The sequence below is a fragment of the Rattus norvegicus genome, chromosome 8 (assembly GCF_036323735.1).
Source record: "Rattus norvegicus strain BN/NHsdMcwi chromosome 8, GRCr8, whole genome shotgun sequence".
In the NCBI taxonomy this organism is placed as follows: domain Eukaryota; kingdom Metazoa; phylum Chordata; class Mammalia; order Rodentia; family Muridae; genus Rattus; species Rattus norvegicus.
Genome location: NC_086026.1, coordinates 19,399,745 through 19,415,210, shown reverse-complemented (window position 1 = coordinate 19,415,210; position 15,466 = coordinate 19,399,745). Strand labels below are relative to the sequence as shown.

Below are 15,466 nucleotides of genomic sequence, written 5' to 3'. Positions count from 1 at the left end.
CATGAATCTCCGGGCAAGTTAAGTTTATCTCCGAGGCTCGATGCTAAAGAGTGACCGTGGGTTAGTTAGGTAGTGGGGTCCAGTCTGCCAATGAGAAGTGGGGGTGTGGTATATGCAAATTATCAGGGACTCTAGCGCCACCCTCAGGACAAGCCACGCCTCTCTGCAAGACCAGGCCGAATGGACAGAGTGAGATTAAATAGCTGGAAGCTAGAGCTCGCTAGAGGATTTGAGACCTAGCTAAACATTTCCTGATCTCTCGGGAGTGGGTAGGGTGGACGCAAGAACGTTCCTTCCTCCCAGGGCAGTGGTTCGGCTTTCTCTCGGTCGGTTTAAATCTAAGAATAGCTGTGAGGAAGTCTTGCAGCACTTTGCACCCAGAGATCTCAAAGAACTTTATGCTCTTTAAGCACTCTGTAAGTCTTGTGCGAAAGACCAACTACCCGCGGCTGTAGAGATAGAGGTCTGAAGTCTATACATTGGAGTTAGAGACCTGGAAACACATCTTTGGTTTAGGGCTCTCTCTCTCTCTCTCTCTCTCTCTCTCTCTCTCTCTCTCTCTCCCCCCCCCACCCCCCATGATCATTCTCACAGCAAAGAAAGTTCTTTTATCATGAACAACTCAGAGGTTGGCTGGCGCTCGGTCTCTCTCTCTCTCTCTCTCTCTCTCTCTCTCTCTCTCTTTCTCTCTCTCTCTCTCTCTAATCCTGTGGGAGGCCTCTGCTTAGAGACTTGCAGAGCCCAATCCCTGCCTGAATAGAAGGTTTTGAGTACGAATTGCCGTTTAAAACGATTTAAAACTGACAACGGTGAGGTCAGGGTCTAGCTTCTATGTTCTGGAGACAGAAGGCATAAGTCACTGAGGAAAGCCAGATGAGCGAGGGAGCCAGGTACCCTGAGGGACCAAACCCGGACCGCAGACTGCAGACCAGACTCTGGCTGCCTGCTCCCCAGTGAGAACAAAGGCGGTGCAGAGCAAGCACCTGATTGGCGCAGGGTGCTCACCGGTGTCGCGGAACCGGTGACAGGGTGCTTCTGCTACTGGAGCAGAACAGCAAGCTCCCAGGAACTGCAGTTCCCCAGCCAGCCTTGGCGGTGACCACACCGCACTGCGTGCTATGACATCACCTGTTTTCGCTCTTGAGAACCTAATCTGTATTCTCGGCTTCTCGTTTTCTAAAGGTCTCGAGTGTGTCCAGATTTGTGAAGGCCTGCAGTTTGCAGAATGTATCTGTGGAGATGATTTTAAAGAACTGACCCACTGGTTTACATTTCTTGTATTATTTTTAATTTAACACATGTTTAATTGCTAGCACTACTTTGTGTTAGGAATTTAGTGTCCAATGATGTAAAACCAGGAAGTCGCACTTGGAGAAGCCCGCAAGGGTTAGCATAACAAAGCCATTAGACCACACTGTTGTCCAAACTGCCAATCTCATCCATACTCAACATCTGTCTCCACTCCATCCTCTTTAGAGACCTACACCATAAACAAGCCTACACAAAGAACAAAGGAAATGAGAATCTGCCCGCACCAGGTTTAAACAGACTGGAAAACCCCAAGGGTCTAGGTGATATGGTTAGGTAAGTGTGAAGGTCCATTTAGCCAGTGATAGTTAGCAAAGGGTGGCCTGATGCTGGGTAGACCTACATAGCCTAGAATAGCAATGATTTGGGCAGGGTGCTAAATATTCAGTTCAAAGAAACGGTAAAAGCAAGAAAACTCAACGAAGGAAGAAATTACTGCTTGCCTTTCATTGCAAAGAACCAAGAAATCTAGGCAAAAAGTCAGCAAGGCACAGTTCCCCCCCCCCCCGAAAACTGAAACACATATGTGTTCCCATTTTTGCTGAGTTTCTTAATCTATATTCTTGGCTGGGCCTCTCCCTCTTCCCACCCCCTCTCTCTTTCCCTGAGACAGGGTCTCACTGAGTAGCTCTGGCTGTCCTGGTGCTCACTATGGCTGGCCTCACTCTGACAAAGATTCAGCTACCTACCGCTGCCTCTGTGGGTTTCTATTATGAGCTCACTTTATGTGAGTCCATAGTAAAGCAAAGGAGAAACTGAAGGGCGAAGTGAATTTAATGAAGGGATTGAATTTTCCTCAAATAGTATTTTATTTCAAATTGTTTTCTAATATTTTCATAACCTTTCCCCTTTTTCCATCTAAGAGCAAATGTCTCTTTTGAAAAGAGGTCTTTTACATTCTTTAATAAATAAATCCCAAGAAATGATAGCCACAAGAGTCCACGATGGCACAACTAATGTCCTTTACCTAAGATTATCAAAGGGGGGTCTTTTTGGTCCACTGCCCTCCACTTTGATCAGCCTGTCTTTAGTGCCCTTTATTCAACTATAGATCATCTACACAGTAATGTTCCCTTTTTGTTGTTTGTTTTTGTTTTAAGTTTTGTTTTTTAAGACAGGGTTACTTTACATAGTTCTGGTTGTCCAGGAACTTGCCCTGTAGACCAGGCTGGCCTCAAACGCATGGATGTCCCTGCCTCTGTTGCAGGAGTGTTGGAACTGAAGGTGTGGGACACCAGGCGTGGGCTTCTTGTTTGTCTGGGCTTTGGTAACATTTCTTAGAATGATCCATGATGTGTGACTACATGGTCCTCCCCTGAAGTGCTCAGTGCCATTGAGGCATCCTCAGGCCTCAGCATTTGGTCCTCATACCCTGGCTTTCTTCATACGTGTTCTCTCTCCTGGCAGAATCCAGCTTTCTCTTTCCTTTCTCTTCAGTTCTTCACAACTGGAGGCCTTCCTTCCTGTACCAGCCAGCTTGGCTAAAGAGAACGAGACCTACAGAGTGACTTATCAACTTAAGATCATACTGATCACTTAGAGGGAAAGATGAAAGCCAGTTGTTGACTTTACTCAAAATGGGAATAAACATCAATCTTCTGTTTGCTGTGTCTAAAATAGGGAAGATGTTTAAAAATAGGATATGGGCGAAACTTGCTACCAATGTGTGTGTGTGTGTGTGTGTGTGTGTGTGTGTGTGTTTACTTTATTTATTGTGTGCACATGTGTGTATACTCAGGAGTAAAGGCATGGAGGTCAGAGGACAAGTGTGAGAGGCTGTTCTACTATGTTGGCTCCAGGAATCAAACTCCTGTTGTCAGCCATCTTACTGAACCCTACTAAATTTTTCATTAAAAACTTAGAGTGATACTTTATTAAATATTTTACATGACTTGAAACTCATGTCAAAATCATTTTGCTGATTTTGAAATATGATTCAAATGTGATTATTTTTAATAAGGTGTATGAAGTTTTAGGGCTCGGAGACACCATAACTGCTTTCCAGTTGTGATATTGTTTCTAGTATTCCAGTGTTGTGATAAACTTTCCTCATATATCAGTTTTTGCTTAGCAGCTCTCATTGGTAGGTACAGAATTTCAGAGTACAGGGGTATAGGTCTAGTTTAAGGCCCTTGAACACTGGCTGAACATATTTTGTGGAAAGGTTTGAAAAAGCCTACAGTAAAAGGCAGTCATTTGAATATAGATCTGCTCTGTCATCTCTGGTGTCAGCCATTAATATTCCACCCATCTCAACGGCCCTCCCTGTCCTGCTGAGTCATTGCCCTTCTTCTGTTGAAAGATTTCCCACTGAACTCAAATGCTTGTCCAAGCACCATGGTACCTCTCCAGGCCTCTGCTTTACCATGGAGCTCTCTGCTGGGTGATGATAAAAATGCTTTCTCATCAGACTCTGACCCCTGGAGGGCACAGAGGGAGCCCCACACATCCCTAAGTCTTACCTGTGTGCCAGCTAAGTGCTCAGAGCATCCTGGAGACCAGTGAGTTTGCATTCTTACTCTCAGACATTCTTTCAGGGCAGGTCTCTCTAATCTTTAATAGCAGTGCTGAGATCTTATAAAAGGATTCCAGTAAATATTTGTGAAAATAATCGCCCTTAAAGACCAATGCTGTGGAGCAGAAAGACTGAGTCTGTCACAATTCCTTACTTGGCTTTGAACATGATCGTGTTCAAATTAATTATTAATGCTCGTGATACAAGTTGAGCATGTAGGGTGTGCTGAGGGAAATGTGTTCAGCTCTTTTGAAAGAAGACACCTAGTTAATGACATGAGGCGAATTTCGGACTTCTCTAGAGACTCTCATTCCAGTGACCTGGCTATTATCTCCTATGTGGTTGCTAAGTAAGGATTCAGTATCAAAAATCAACTAGTAAAGACATCTTTAGAATTATGTTCCTATCTGTCATCTATCTATCTATCTATCTATCTATCTATCTATCTATCTCTCTCTCTCTCTCTCTCTATCTCTCTATCTCTCTATCTCTCTATCTCTCTCTCTCTCTCTCTCTCTCTATCTATCTCTATCTATCTCTCTATCGCTCTATCTCTCTATCTCTCTATCTATCTCTCTATCTATCTCCCTCTCCTCTCTCCTACTCCTGCCCCAAGCATTGTTTACACATTTGTAATACCAAGCAGTATTTACACATCTGTAAATTCTGTAATTTGTTTCTTGCAGAGGAATCTGCACTTTACAGGGTTGTAAATTGAATACTCCTTTGGAGCTGTTAGATTCCTGCTATCTTTTCCTCTGTGGCTCAAGACCAATACTACTTCCAAGGAGAAATAAAATCATCTCTGAAAAGGCCAGGGCTGAGTCCCATTCTGTCTCCTCCATATTCTACCAACACAACTGTCACTGTGAATGGATATCTGCCCCACCTGCTAAGATACACATCCTGCTAGCCTTCTAACCCACATACTGGATTTGTACCCCACACCTCATTGAAAGGCTGATTGCAAGTGGAAGTCCCACAAATATAGTGTCAGTTTCTCCCACTGCTCAATGCCAGCCCACTTCATGTTTTTTAAAAATGAATTAGTTTTAAACATTTATTATGCAGGAATTTTTTGTTCTTGCGGAACTCGGCTGAGTGACTGGAGCGGTGGAGCAGGAGTAGCTGGGAAGCCATGTGAAGGACACTGTGCTTTCTACACTGTGTGGTCATGGTCTGGGTCTATGTAAACACTTCAAAAGTATCACTGGCTTATCAGACAAACTTATATTCCATTTCTGCAATACTTTTAAAGTTGCTTTACGCTGGAGATCTTTGAGCTTTATGACCTTCGGCATCTTTAGAGTAAGATGTGGGGGTAGAAAAGATAGCAATGTACAAAACTGAGGGAGCAGAGGGCTTAGGCCAGCGCGCACCACCATGAGCTATATGATATTAAGCCTCAGCTTTCCAATCTGACAAGAGTGAGTGCTCTTTCCAAACTGACAGAACTGAGTTCTTCCAGTTCTGTAAGGACTCGGAGCATCTTTAAGAAAAGCATAATGCTACAAGTACAGAGTTAATAATGATGAGTTACTATAGACATTACCGCCACATGCAGAAATGACCGTGATCTCCTCAAAGAGGGCCCGTCTTGCCCAGATCAGAGAATTATTGTCATCTAAGTCCTCTTAACCAGACAGACAGAGCTACTCCTGCTATTCAGTGCCTCAAGCGCATGGGAAAGTGGAAAAGGGGTGTTCAAGCAAAGAAACACCTTCATCTCTATCAATAGTGGATAAAATACTTATTTTTGAAATTTGGTTAAAATAGAACTATGTTAATACATGGCTTGAGGTTCTTGAGGCCATGGAGGGCATATAGTATTGGTGATAAATCCTAAAGTCTGGGTCTCTTCCCTCACACATACTTTAAGATTGTGTTAGGTTTGGTTTGGTTTGGTTTGGTTTGGTTTGTATCCTGGGGACATTTCCTGTTACCCTGCTCATCTCCCTGATTCTCCAAAGTCACCGCCCCAAAGTCTTTTGAGGAACAAATATAATGTAGGTGACAAATTGCATCTGCAACGCCCATCTACAGCAAAAGTAATTTATATTTTTATATAAAGATAACTATGAAGTGCACTGGCTAAGTGTTGGAACAGGAAGATGGGTGGGTAGTTGGGACATCCAGGGGAGAATGAGGTAGTTTATAGGTAGGGCTTGTTAATAAACAGAACAGCTATTACCTGAGACTTAGAGAGCCTCTAACAGTGTTGCATTTTCAAGGATTTTCAGGAATTGGCACAGAGTCAGAATAAAATTGGAGGGACCTCAGAAGGGCACAATGATCTGTATTCGAAGTTTCCAGAGCTTCTGAACGTAGCTTAATTCACCTAAACTCTAGAGCCCATCTCCCAGGAGAGTCTTACTCGGCTGGGTATTTACAGCATTTGCAAATGTAAGAGCCTGTTGGAAAGCTCTTCAGATGGAAACAAGGAAACGCACCAGAGTTTGCTAACTGAAATCTAGTGGACATACTATTTTACTAATAAAAGTTCCCAAGTAGTCTTAAAATACCTTTTCATGCAAGCATAAAGTTCATCAATTGGCCTTGTTAGAAAGGAGATAATCTCCATTTCGATAAATGATGCAATCATGCAGTACTTCAGAGGTATGATGCTGGTTTAAGGTGATGCATACGAACTGAATTGCAAACTTGCGACCACAATAGCAGCTCACGAGATGCTAGAAGCTTGCAAGTTTGGAAGCATGTGTTGTATAGTATATATGGTCTAAATATCCCTCTATTCACACTCCTTCTCTTCCAACCCTTACCAAGCGAGTCCTGGTGGTAAACTGACAGAGGACAGTCATATGATGTAATGATGCGGCCAAGGCATAATCCCTGCATTGCTAGAGAAGAGAAATGGAAAATGGAAGATGGCGGGAAAAGGTTACTCGCAAAGAGCTCAGAGGGGCCTTGAACATTCATGCCTCTAACTAGATGCCCTTCAGCAGTAGCTCTGGGGACATTTGAGGGAGAATGCTTGTATATGATGATGCAGTTACATCAACCAGAAGACAGGATTGATAGCCCCCAAGGACCACAGAATGAAGCAGGGTAGTATCATACTGGGCTTGCTTCCTGCTTCCGTGTTCATTACTTAATGCTTCCTCGAATGTATTCACAGTGCTTCCCGTGTGTAGCCACTTGCTTTATTATAGTCCTAATATGAAGAACACAGGTCACATTTAGAACAGAGCCGCGACTACTGAGCCTTAAACAAGTATCACCAGTGTGTAATGACTGCAGTACTGCAGAGAACACGGGCAGAGAATAAACGGTAGGGTTGGTCACCTGATCTAAGCCTCCTAGATAAAATGAAATGTAAGCACTGGGCTGCTTCTCCTGTCTCCAAGAGCGGTGTGTAGGTACCCCATCTGGGAAGTCCTTTCCACATGCAACTCCTGTCTTACTGTTGCCATTTCCTCTTTCCTTATAGTCCAAACTGCGTTTACAAAATGCCCACGAAGCATGCAGCGGCCAGGCTGCCACATAGTGTGAAGTCCCCAGTTATTTCCTAAGAGCACGGCCTCTAAACACTCAACAGGATCCTTCCTCCCCTCCTGATGACAGGCTCTTAGTTAACGTTACCATCTCATGTTTACTCCATTACACTGTTCCATCCACAGGCATGAGTTAGACCATGCGCCACTTGTAGCGTGTGTGTACACATGAAGACTGTTGTGTGCTTGAAGGCAGAACCCTATCTCTGCTCTGTGGTCTACACATCTCAGAAAGCCAGTGCTGATAATCATTATCTGTATAGTAATAAAGCAACCAGTAATGCTAGGGACTTACTGCATGCCAATCATTATGCAGTAATTTGCATATGATATCTTATCTTGACTAATATTTGTAAGCCCTCTAAGAACTGATTGTATTAGAGTCATCTTTGCATATGATATTTAGCCATAAAGGTCTACTGAGTGTTTCAAGGAAGAATTGTGATGTGAAGTTGTATTTAGAGTGTTATACGGTTCCAACCTTGTCATTACTGTGTTCAGTCGGTCATTATTGTCACTGTTACTTGAATCTTTGTGTTAGGCTATCAGGTGGATTGGCTTAGATCTGTCATATATTCACCAAATATACTTGGGTGCCTCTGTGACATCTATTGAAATAAGCACTGAGATTGGGCAAAGAAGTACTACTCATCATTCCTAATTCTAATAAATTAAAAATTAATTTAAAATATTTTGACATTTATTTATTTATTTATTGACTGACTGACTGTTGTGAAAGTTTACGGCACACGCATGCCCAGCACACCTGTGAAGGACAACTCGTAGGCGCTGGCTCTCACCTTCTTCCATGGTGGCTTCTGGGAATCAGTCTACATAGCCGTGGTTGGTGACAGATGCTTTGCCCCCTGGAATGTTGCTCTAAACTAAAGTGACTAGATGGTCCCTGGGTAAAGAAAATACTTTTTGCAAGTTAGGTTAAAATTCCAAATGTTTGAGTGTTTGGTGACTGATGTGCGAGATGAACATAAGATGTCAGAGCTGAGGGAAAGGTGACATTGCTGTCCTCACACACCCATCAAGGCAAGCCCAGAGCTTTTGCAGTTAGTAGGATTAGCTGCCAGGATGACAGCAACCTGAGACTTACATCCATAGCCTTCTATATGGCCTTTTTTTTTCTGGCGGCCTCATTCTACATAGTTGGGCTCAGTGCTCTGCCATGTGGTCACTTGTCTGAGATCAGTATCAAAGGATAGACTTTTGACTCAAAGACAGACAGCCATTCTATAATTTGGCTGTCCATCTTTCTAAGTCTTTTAAAACGACCATCTCAGCCAATCATATTCCTACTTAGAAATGTGGCATTAGGAAACCAAGACTTTATGCTGTTTGTCAGATCCTGAGAGGATGGGAAGCACCGTGTGCAAACTAGCAGTGCTGGCTAGGGAAGGAAGGATGGGGCCAGGCATGGAAAGAAAGAAAGTCTTGGAGCAGCCTCCACTCTCGTCTCCAGTTCTGGGCCCTGTTTATCCTGCAGGGATTTTCTTACCCAGTCAAGTCTTTTGCCACTAGCGACTCTGTAAGTAACTGTACCCGTGTTTCTTTTGAGCAAACACGATTAGCTGCAACAATCTTATCTCTTTTTCATGTCAAGTGTCCCTACATGGGAACTGCACTCTTAGTTTTTACTGGTAAAAGGATGTAAAAATACAATATTCCAAAAGAAAGAACTAGAACTTACTGGACGAGAAAGCCCCATGGTAGTTTTTACATACTGAAAACTTCTTACAGTCTCACTAAGAAAGTGTGTCTGTAACGTGTGAAACCCTCAGACTCCTCATTCTGTGCCTTGATGAGCAGTTATCAGTAATCTATTACCCACACTGCCTCTCTCCAGGCACAGTGTCATATGTCTCCTTTGTCAAGTGCCTAAAAAGACAGACCTTGAGGCAAAATCTTTTACCCTTTCTACTCATCCTTCATTCAGACTTAATGCCAGTGGTTCCCAGTCCAATGAATTCCTACAGTTTATGAGTCACAAAATTAAAAGTAGATGTAAAAACAAACAAAAATCACAGTTAAATTTTTCCAAAGTTTTACTAGTCAAGGATAAAGACAAAGTTATGGAGGGTACTACTGTGTCAGGCTACAGTTAACCATCACTGTGACACTCCCACAAGATGCCAAGGGGTCCAGGTCTGCATTGCAAGTACAAATGTGTAGAGATGTTTTTATTAGACTCAACTTCCTGACTGGGATGTGCCTGAACAGCTAATTTTTCTGTTACTATAGAACCAATCACTAGCAACAGTGGAGTGGTTTAAAATGATAATCAGAGCCAATCAGATTCATTTCTTGGGACTTTAGCTTTAGGACACTGAGACACTGAGATGGCTGGCAGTGAAGTTCAAGTGTAGGAGGATGTCATAAACTATACAAACTAGAACGATATCAGAGCTCGTAGAGGTGAAGGGTAAATGTGCTGCTCTGGAAAGGAAAGGGAAGCCCTCTGTGAGAATAAGGCCAAAGCAGCTTTACAGGGCCGGTCACAGAGAGCCCGGGGTCCTGGTTCTCTTCCTGTGTCACACTCATCATCCCTCCTGGAGCGGCTCAGTCTTTCCTTCTCTAATTTCTACCGGGCTCACTGTAGTTCACTGACCCTCAGACCCTTCTTACTGTCTTTTGTTAAAAAGCTCTCACGCTTGGTTAAGCCTTTGGAAAGTACAGGAAATACTTCACTCAGTGGTCTCCCTGGCAGTCCTGGTCTTCCTGTTGGCGAGAAGGTGCTATTGATTTATCTGTGGGCACAAGCCTTGACACTCTGGATTGCCTGTTTCTCTCTGAAGATGTTAATACCTAGAGACGCTCAGGTCTGGGGAGCTGGAATGCCCAGTACTAGAAGCATTTGGAGACACTCTTAGGTTACTGTGAAGAGACACTACACTCATGCACTTTGCTCGTGACCTGAAAAGGATTGCCTAGAATGCCTAGAATGGTGAAACTGAAAGTTCTTTTATTCTTTATACCTTATCCAATATTATATAATCTAACCACTTTTTAAAACCTCTTTAAGCTTCATCTTTTAGAGTTTACTTTATAGGATTTTGTGATAAGTTTTTGAAAATACATAGTGTATAGAATAATATCTCCTATCATGAGCACTCAATATGTGAGTACTATTTCTGCTATTTTAAAATTCTTCACAGTGCTGAGAGTAAGAGACTACTGAGTGTTCAGTCATAAAAGGTATATTTGCATATCCCTTCCAACAAAGGTTCAGAGAATATCACAGAAGAAGGGGCAGAAAGAATGGAAGAGTGGGAAGGCGGGAGGTGTCACCTTTAGTTACAGCATACCTGTTGCCCTCATGACCCCACAAAAGCTGTAGTCGTGGGCACAAGAGCAAGCTAGTGAACATTCTAGCATGGACAGGAGAGGGACTCATGAGACACCAGCCCTGGCTGAGGAGCAGTTGACAGCTGTGGGTGAAGGGTGTCACTTTTTATTAGACTGTGACAGCTAGTAGGTTGTCTATGCTCTGGTGGGCGGCCTCAGAGCCATGTGCATGCAAATAGCACAATACGCTTGGTCCAGGACGTGGCACTCTTAGGAGGTATGGCCTTGTTGGAATAGTGTGGCCTTGTTGGAGGAAGTGTGTCACTATGGGGGTGGGCTTTGAGACACCCCTCCTCACTTCCTGGATGCCGGTCTTCTCCTGATTGTCTTTGGATCAAGATATAGAATTCTTGGCTTCTTCTCCAGCACCCTGTCTGCCTGGATGCTGCCCTGCTTCCTGCCATTATGATAATGGACTGAACCTCTGACCCTGTAAGCCAGCCCCGATTAAATGTTGTCCTTATAAGAGTTGCCTTGGTCATGGTGTCTCTTCACAGAAATGGAAATCCTAAGACTGAAGTTGGTTATCAGGAGCTAGGGTATTGCTGTGATAGGCCTGACCGTGTTTTTGTTTGGAGGAATGTGGACTTGAGGACTTTGGGTTTGGAAAGCCATGGGATGCTTTAAGTGGGACTAAATGGGCCATCCTAATGGGAATATGGAGGACACTGGTGCTGAGGAGATTTGGACCCTGGAGATCATTCTCATGGTGAAGATCTTATGGTGAAGAATGTTGCTGCTTTTTGGCCTGTCTGAAGAGTCTGTCTGAGGCTTAGGTGAGGAGGCTCAGATTAATTGCATCAACAAAGGAGGTCTCAGAAACGCCTAGCATAGATTTTGTTCTCTGGTTAAGTCACATGAAGAATATTTTGATCAAGCATAGCAAGCTTATAAAGAAAGAAAAATACAAAATGTATTAAAGGGGCACAAATGGAGCTGAATCCTGTGTTCAAGGAGATAAATGGATTAAGGGGGTGGTGAGTTCCTGGGCAAGATCCCACCCATCTAAGCTTTTTGTTTATGCCTTTGCAGTTGAACGAGGGATAGTTATAGTTAGGTATTACTATTACTTGGTTCTTGTTTTCATTTGGACTTTTAACCCAAAATGAACTACAGTCCAGAAATGGAGGGAACAGGCTTTTGATATAGATCTTGAAGCATAGTGGCCTTGAAAAACTTAGGTCTAGGCATGGTGGTACACACCTTTAATCCCAAGACACAGAGGCAAGCAGATCTCTAAAGTCAAGGCCACCTGGTACAGAGCAAGTTCCAGGTAAAGAAAACCTTCAGTCCAGGTGTGATGATATAAGCCTTTAATCCCAGCATTCAGGAGACAGCACCATGCAGATCTCGGAGTTGAAGGTCAATCTACAGAGCAAGTTCTAGGACAGAGAAACTTAGGCAGTGAAGGAGTTGGAAAACAGAAAGCTAGTGATAATGTAATAGAACAAGGGGCCATGTTCCAGCTCCTGCAAGCAGCAAAACTAGGCAGCTTTGGCCACATGGCTTTGGCTTTAGAGTCCAGAATAGAAAGGACTGCTGGGACAATTGGTACAGGTTGACTGGAGCTAAGAAATAAGTGGTGATTGAAACCAATATCACTAAGGTGAAATCTTCTGGGAAGTGTTTTCTGAGAGCACAAAGAAGTTGTGTTCCAGAGATAGCCAATGTTGTACCTCGTACTACAGCTGAACTTTGTAATATGTAAGAATCACCCAGGTGGTACTGGTTTTGAAGGGGTCATGAAGAGCAGTTGAGGCTTGGCACTGTGGGAGGCCAAGGAAGGCCAGGTGGAGGTGCAGCCTCAGTTGCAGTTGATGACTTAGGATTGAAGGGATCATGCAAAGAAGTTGAGGCTTGGCACCCTGAAGAGAGCCTATGAGGGCTATTGGTAAAGCCTACTTGTAGTGCAAGATTCCAGTGTATTGAAGATGACAGTAACATGGGATGACCACCAAGAAGAGCAACAGTGGAATGGAGTCAATCAGAGCCTAGAGTACTCCAGAGGGCAGAGCTGGAGAAGTGACACCAGCCCTTTGGAGGAGCCTAGACGATCATGTGTGGATTTCAGCCATTAGAACAAGAAGCCATAAAGTTGAAGTTGCCTTGGATAACCCGAGATGTTAGAGATGTCAGAGCCATGGGATACCTGCAGAGGAAAGCTGCTAACAGGGAGTGGAAACAACCCAAGAGAACAAAATTTGTTGCTGCTGAATGTAAGATCTGTCTAGAGCAGTGAACAGGATGAAAGGGGTTGGAGATCTGAAGAGCGCTTTCACATGAGATATGGAGTTTGCCCAGCTCAGTTCTGGTTTTGCTTTGGTCCAGTATTTCCTTGCTATGGCATTTTGGAATGGTAATGTATATCCTGTGCCCTGATATGTTGAATGACGTGTGATCTGCTTTTTTTTATTGTGGTATTTTAGGGGATTATGTTAAGAGATTGCATGAATCTCAGAAGAGCCTTTGAACTTTAGACTTATAAACTCTGATGAGACTGTGATAGACTATGGGGATATTTGAAGTTGGACTAAATTCATTTTGCATTATGCTATGTCTAGGTATGCCCTCCCCCGTAGACTCATGTATTTAAATAAGTCTGTGGGGGCCAGGGAGTAGAATGTGGTAGCTTCAATATGATTGGTCCAGGGAATGGCACTATTAGGAGGTGTGGCCTTGTTGGATGAAGTGTGTCACTGTGGAGGTGGCCTTTGAGACTCTCCTCCTAGCCATGTGGGAGCAGTCTTCTGTTTGCCTTCAGAACAGGATGTAGAACTCTCAGCTCCTCCAGCATTATGCTTTCCTGGATGCTGCCCTGCTTCCTTCCAAGATGATAATGGACTGAACCTCTGAACCTGTAAGCGAGCTCCAATTAACTGTTGTCCTTATAAGAGTTGCCTTGGTCATGGTGTCTCTCACAGCAATGAAACCCTAACTAAGATGGGGTTATTTTTTAATAACATGATGTGAAGGTGGGAGGGGGAATAGTGGGAGAACAGTGCCATGGGAGGGAAGACTTTAGGTTGGATGTGATCAAGGTGCATTATATACACATATGAAACTGTCGAAGAATAAGTTCGGGAAAATAGATAATTTAAAGAAAGCTTGAAGGGAAAATGTCTCATACATAGAAACACACTTTTCTACTAGCAATTGAAATTTACTTGAACTTTAATGTTTGGGCCTCCCATTCAGTTTACTAGGACAGTTTGTTTTGATTTAAAGGGTCTTAAATGCTTTTGTTGGTAAATATGCAGAAGTTATTATTAAATGTTGTTATTGCACTTGTATTTGCAAAACATATTTTTAAAATTTCTGTCAGGCTACCCAATCACAATCTAAGTCATTTCAGTTTCTGTGGAGGAAGAAAAATGATACCTGAAATTTTGGTTTGCATGTGTGTTCATGTTAGTGTATATGAATATACATATACATATATATATTCATCCATATATGTGTGTGTGTGTGTGTGTGTGTGTGTGTGTGTGTGTGTGTGTACATTTATGTGTCCTGCTCTCAACATATTCTCTTCTAAGGTAGAGATAGCAATCATTTTTAAGCTTCTAGCTAAAGAACATGGTTTCCATTTAATGCAGATGGATTATTAGACCTATTGAATAGTCAGAAACCCAGCCTAGAGTGCTTTGGTGTAATTCAAGCACACTGGCTACTAGTTGTAGCTGGTGATTCCAGCTTTACTCTGCAGGAGACATGAACAAAATCACAAAAGATAATGTGACCAGTATGTCCCCCGTGACTGAAGCGGAACCTCACCGTGTTATAAATGGGTCTGGGCTGAGAGAGACCTCTGAGTCGTACAGTGGGCACAGTGTGAGCAGCCTACACCTAGCGCACCAGGTTTGATCTTTGCCTGTCATGACTGCATTCTGCTTAGACAGGTCGATCACCAGTCTGAACTGGTTATCCGACAGATAACTTATTTGTTTCCTGGTTGTTCCTTGTTTCCAAGAACCAAGGCTATTGGATATTTACCCTGTTGCTTATGGCAGCATCTTCTGGAAGAGGAAGTAAACGATTCGCTTGCCAAGCGAGGCTCCAGTGGCCCCTTTGTTATGAGTGTCTGGGGTAAGATCCCTGCAGCACTGAGTGGCTCAGGAGGAAACAGCTCCAGTGGCCCCTTTGTTATGAGTGTCTAGAGTAAGGTCCCTGCAGCACTGAGTGGCTCAGGAGGAAACAGCTGCTCTTGTGAGTTACCGACTTAACTCACTCAGGCTGCTTTCTCTTGCTTAGATGTATGAGCATCATTGAGCTCCCACCCTGGACTTCTTTGCTTTTGTGGAGTGGCCTCTCAACATCCCTGAGCAGGATCCCTCTGCCCTATTCTGAAGTGAGAGATGAATCTCTCAGAGCCTGTGGGTCCCAGTGACAAACCAGCTGTCCTGATGGTGTCAAGCTGCTTTTGGTTCCCATGAACACTGTCAGCAGCACGTGATCACCAGGTGGTTTGTGTCTCTTGCCTTTCACCCTGTCACTTTTCTGATCTGCTCCCGTTTTTCACAGTTCACTCTCCCTTCCTTGCATTAGTCCATGGCATTTGACATCAGCTGACATGTTTCCTGCTTACGTCTTATTACAGAAAACCACCAAACCCCAGTAGCTTTGCTCTACTGTTCAGGGTTTTCTCAAAGCCACCCACATTATCCTGCTAGCAAAGTAGCAGAACTTAAAAAGATATTTTTTCCAGTGTAACATCTAGAAATGGCTTACTAGGTGTGGCCTACTCTCCACGTGTAGTTTTTGCTTCTCCAGAGGGGAT

General features: G+C 43.5%; 1 long non-coding RNA gene across 3 annotated transcripts in view; it reads left to right on the top strand.

Annotated features, from left to right (window-relative positions):
* Positions 1 to 15,466, top strand: part of LOC120094081 (uncharacterized) — a 31,623-nt gene that overhangs the window by 150 nt on the left and 16,007 nt on the right. Inside the window, exons 1-2 of one of the 3 annotated variants that reach the window (XR_010054323.1) lie at positions 53 to 1,584; positions 4,510 to 15,466. The exon at positions 4,510 to 15,466 is cut by the window's right edge and continues 12,986 nt beyond it. The exons of 1 other annotated variant lie outside the window; for it this stretch is intronic. This is a non-coding gene — a long non-coding RNA (uncharacterized LOC120094081). Of the gene's footprint in view, positions 1 to 52 lie in introns of those variants that run through there. One more of the 3 variants, XR_010054324.1, reaches the window with a different exon arrangement.